Raw genomic sequence first — 6,000 nt, forward strand, 5'->3', positions numbered from 1 at the left:
ACCCCCTAAATGTCAACTCATGTCTTGCTATTTTCAAACAATACTGTTTGTTGATTAAGTTGTATAATTGCTGATTTCTGCCATGTTCCCCCCCCCCCCCCCCCGTTTTTCCGTTTTCAACACAATTTATACTTTAATCTCAATTAGTAATTTTTTTTTCATACCTTGCCCTAAATGCTGTGTGTATTAGTGGCTTTAGGTATTGTATGTACTAGCTCTATCTATAAATCCAACATTATGTTTGTAACTCATCTTCTATGTACTTTTACCTGAATAAACATTTTAATTAGATTTTTTTGTAGATATGATAGAGCCCAGTAGGCTCAAGAATTTGTAGAACAGTTGATTGACGGTTGAGAGGCGGGACCAAAGAGCCAAAGCTCAACTGCACAAGCACAACCAGGTGAGTACAACTAGGTGAGTACATCTCTCCTGAGCACAGGTCATGGTTGCGCCGCTCTGTCGCCACTTCCAGCTCCTGCGGACGCCTGGGTATGGGGTGCATAATAAAGAAATTGAATTGAATTGCAGACGCCCATGCCGCTGCCTGTTTTCCTTCCCCTCCTACTGAAGTAAGGGCGAAGAGGTAGTTGACAAGAGTCCGGGTGCATGAGGAAATTGTGTAAAACCCCGGTCTGTGCTTCAGAGAAAGGGAAAGAGATTCAGCAGTCTCCGTGGTGTAGTGGTAAGACACTCGCCTGGCGTTCCGCGAGCGCTATGTCATGGGTTCGTATCCTGGCCGGGGAGGATTTACTGGGCGCAATTCCTTAACTGTAGCCTCTGTTTAACGCAACAGTAAAATGTGTACTTGGATGAAAAAACGATTCTTCGCGGCAGGGGATCGTATTCCAGGGACCATAGGATTAAGGACTTGCCCGAAACGCTACGCGTACTAGTGGCTCTACAAGAATGTAACAACTCTTGTATATATCTCAATCTCATCTCAGATTATCAAGGGAAAGAGCCAGGCCATTACGACTATATAGCACTTGGAGGGGGGGGGGTGGTCAGGATAAGGATTTTGGATGGGGACGGGGAAACTGCCCTCACAAGGCTGCGGGAGCCTTTTAAGGGCAGTAGCACTCCAGGTTGCAATTTATTTAACAATATATGTATTGTATGTACTAGCATTGTATGTATTGTATGCATTGCAAGCATTGCATTGCAAGCATTGTATATACTAGCTCTATCTATAAATTCATCAATATTTGTATCACCCCTTGTATGTATGTACTTTACCTATATAAACATTTGAATTTTGAATTTGAATGTCGTGGCACAGTAGGCAACCACCTTCAAAATTCTCAGGGAAATTGACAGGGTGGACAAAGACAAACTCTTCAGCACGGGTGGAACACGAACAATGGGATACAGGTGGAAACATAGTACCCAGATGAGCCACAGAGACGTTAGAAAGAATTTTTCCAGTGTCGGGGTTGTTAACAAATGGAATGCATTAAGTAGTGCTGTGGTGGAGGCTGACTCCATACATAGTTTCAAATATGGAGATGATAGAGCCCAATAGGCTCAGGAGTCTGTACACCAGTTGATTGACAGTTGAGATGCGGGACCAAAGCGCCAGAGCTCAACCCCCGCAAACACAACTAGGTGAGTACAGTCGACTAAGGCTCGTCTGGGATCATCCCGGACGTAGGTTCGAATCCTCATCACAGCCCTTGTGGATTTGTTAAGTGAAAGAGTAATTTTCTGTGATTCAAAGTCAGCTCTTCAGGCTCTTTACAACCCAACATGCAAAATAGGCACTAGAAATGTTGTAACATCCATTATAAACATTATTAATGTAAAAATCAAGTGTTTTAGAGTCTCATTTGTATGGATACCATTTCACATAGGTGTTGTCGAGCATGATGACACAGACAAGGCAGTTCAAACTGCGTGTGATAAGCCTAAAATTGAGTTGATTTGGGCATTCCAATCTCTTCTGTAAAAGTCGCAATATTTCAAGAAATTAGGGAAGACAGAAGAGCAGTTACAGATTCACAAAGGCCAGAAAGCACGAGTATAAAGAGCTATGACATGTTTAGAACCGAGAATTATATGTACGGGCAGCATAAAACATCCACTAGACAGTGTGACATTGTAATTGCCAGAATTACGCTGGGATATCGATATCTATGGCAGGTCTTCCACACATTCATCATTGTCTATTCCTAGATAATAGACTCAACTTCAGCACCACATACAACACATAACTAAGAAAGTCTCTAAAACAGTTGGTATTCTCTCTAAAATCAGATATTATGTACCTAACTCTGCACTCCTTTCACTATATTATGCACTAATCTATCCCTATCTTAATTATGGTATCTGTGCATGGGGTTCAAACACTGCAAACCACCTCAAGTCCATCATCACCCAGTAAAAATCTGCTATTAGAATAATAACAAACTCTGCTTTCAGACAACATTCAGCCCCCTTGTTTAAATCCCTTAACATGCTAAACATAGACTCACTCCACACATTCTCGTGTCATTAACATTTACAAAACCCTGTTCTTAAATGCAAACCCTGCTCTGAAACTCTCCCTGGACAGATGTAATAGGACCCATTATCACCACACCAGAAATAAATATCTCTTTGATATCCCCAGAGTCAAACTTAATCTGTGTAAGCACTCTATGCAAATAAAGGTACCTAGTCTATGGAACTCACTCCCTAATGAATTGAAAAGCTGTCCAACTTTTGCCTCAGCCAAAAACAAAACCAAAAAGTACCTAATTTCATCTTCATAGTGTCCTACCTTGTCCTTTAAAATAGCACTGTACTAGTGTTACCCAATCCCCCAATCTTTATGTACCTAATCCAAACAACTTTACCATTGTAATCATTGTTGTCTTCTTATATGTGCTGTCAATATGCTGCATTGTGCCTATTAATCTTTGTTAAATTACCAACCAATTAAGCTGTCAATGCAATCAGAGCTACCGATGTGCTTTAATATACCTACAAATCTCTCTCATCTCATTGTTTTCCATGCAATGTACCTGTTATCACTTTATAAATCTTGCTAGAATTTAGCTACTTAAAATTACAGTATTTTGTTAGATTAAGGACCTGCCCGAAATGCTGCGCATACTAGTGGCTTTACAAGAAGGTTAACACCATGCTCTGTATCCTCACAAACCCAATGTACCTTCTTGTATATATATACATGTATATAAATAAATAAATAAATAAATAAATAAATAAATAAATAAATAAATAAATAAATAGGTAGCTGCAGGTAATGAATCTCTCAATGGTGAACATACCAATTGTAAACTATGTGAACAAGAGCTAAGACATACTCTCCAACACTATGTCTGTGATTGCCCTGTTATAAGTGACTTCAGACCAAATGGTATGAGGTACTTTGAGCTCTGTAATCACTTCATATACACAGGAATATTGAAAGATGTTCTTGTGCTGTACCCAGATTTTGCTAGTGGGGGCTAATTGATCATACTACCACTTTATGTTCTCACCTGATTTTTAGTCAGAGTTGATTTGTTTTTGTATTGAGGCTGGTGATCTCTCTCCTGATTCCATGTATGACTAACCATCCTGAGAGATGGGAATATTAGATGAACTTATAGCTAGTTTTTTATCTTCACTGTGTAATCTTTCACACAGAATAAGGTAGCAGCTCATTGCTGTGTATATCTAAAAGCTTGTAAAAAAAAAAAAGAATGGACTCAAAGTTTACTATTACTGTTCTTATGTTATTACAGTATACTGTACTTATTATTTATGCTTCAAAGTTGTTCTGTCTCACATTTATTTAGGCCTCAAACTTATTTATGCCTTAATTTTATTTGTGACTTGCTTTTACGTAGACACATTTGTCATTACAAATGTTAATACAATTTCATTTAATGTCATTTACAAGGTCATTTAATGCAAGGCCTCACATGTGGGGCATAACAAACCACATCACAACTACCAAATTGATAACACTACCTTACAGCATAGATGAAGAAAAGGACCTTGGAATCAGAATCCATCATTCATAGAAAGTTGCACAATAAGTGGGAGCAGTAGTAAAAAAATGTGAACCAAACCTTGGGAATAGTCGAGCGTACTTTTACCTTCAAGGAAAAGAAAATAGTCGTTCAATTGTATAAGTCTCTGGTGCGCCCGTACCTGGATTATTGCATCCAGGCATGGAGACCTGATCTTCAGAAGGACATAGCTGCTCTGGAGAAGGTGCAACAAAAATCATACCAGAGCATAGTCATCTCACGTACCAGGAACGGTTGAGGGCCACTGAGCTAACACCACAGCACACCAGACATGACAGGGCAAATTTCATAAAAACCTTCAAAATACAGTACTAAACAATTTGGATAGCGTCGATCCCGACACTTTCTTCAAAAGGTCAGATGTAACACAAACGAGGAGCAATGGGTTCAAGCTAATCAAGTAATGTAAGATAGAAAAACAGGAGATGCTATCCCACAATGTAGGATAGAAAACAGGAGATGCTTTTGTTGTAAACCCATGGAACCACCTTTCCGCCGACGCCATAAATGCTAAAACTCTGCTGGGTTTTAAAATACAGGTACAGTTAGAAAAGATCATCAGTGCATAAGGGGACAAGATCATCAGTGCACAAGCTGCCAGCTTCCTGTCCTCGATGCGGACAGGAACCTGAGGGGCAACTAGTATTAGTGGCCCTCAGGTAAATTCAGGTAAAATTACATTTCACTGCATTGTACTTATTATTCAAGGCATTTACACATTACTATGCGAATTACTCCAATGCATCTACTTGCTACTCTGGTATGTATCGTTACTTATTAGTACCACAATGAAATTCTTTGTACCTTTTCTTTCGTTGACACATTTGCCACTGCTTTTACGTTACTGTGTCATGACATCACTCATACCTAATTATATTAATTTATTAGTTATTCTTCAGTCATCACCAGCACAGGCCCTTCAGGAATATACACTCAGCCTTCCTGTTTCTACCCACCTTTATATACCAACTGTGGTAATGTTAATTCCCCATTATTACTCTACTCAGTTGCTGAATGCCTCTTTAATACACCAAATTTATTATGCCATTCTAATCTATTATGTCAACTCATTGAATTGACTGTCTCAATGAATTTATTATGCCATGAAATTTACTTGTCAAAGAATTTATCACATCCATGAATTTACTCCCATTGCATTTATTATGTCGGTGCCAACCTTGGTTCCCTGCAGTATTACCGTCAACCATGGCCTGGACCAGCTCTTTATTTCTCCAGCTACACTAGTGCCACTTATAAAGAACTCTACCTCCTGTTCACTGTATTAAGGCAGTCTTTAACTTTGCCTGAGGCCTTACTTGTGCAAGTCTTTATTATTGACAAGTCCCAATCCCAAACTCTTTACATTGCCAGCCTTTCTTTGCAAGCCAGAATGAACATGACCCTCAGTTTCACCATGCAGTCAGGTCAAACCTTATTAACAACTTCACACTTTTTAGTCTTCCTTTATTATCACAAGGCTTTCTTGCAGACGGAAGGCCTTACTCCTCGACAAGACTTCCTTTATGACTTTCAGTGAAACACGGTACTTCTCACCTGGCCTACACTCAAGTTATTGTTGTTTTTTTCCAGGCCCAGAAGTGCGAGCCTGTTACAGACCATGCCTGCAGAGGGCTCCTATGGGCTGGGTCTGTAACAATGCCCCAAATTTATTCTGCATTCGCATTCCAAAATTGCCCAAGCCTACTACCCTTCAACACCTTTGCATGCTAATTAATACCGAGTCACACTTATCTACCAGCACCGCTTAAGCTGGTCTCCTCTATAGGCAGCACTTTAGCAATGGTAACTTCCCCACATGCCAAACTTACTTAATAATTAACCCAGTTTGTATTACTGCCAGCCTATCTTAACAACAGCTACCCTTCCCCCTCATCAAATGTGCAAAAATGATTCCTTTGTCTTAACCTCCAGCATTTACAGCTCCCTCCTGCCAACACACATTACAAAGGACTGCACT

Source organism: Procambarus clarkii, chromosome 33 (genome assembly GCF_040958095.1).
Source record: "Procambarus clarkii isolate CNS0578487 chromosome 33, FALCON_Pclarkii_2.0, whole genome shotgun sequence".
Lineage (NCBI taxonomy): Eukaryota > Metazoa > Arthropoda > Malacostraca > Decapoda > Cambaridae > Procambarus > Procambarus clarkii.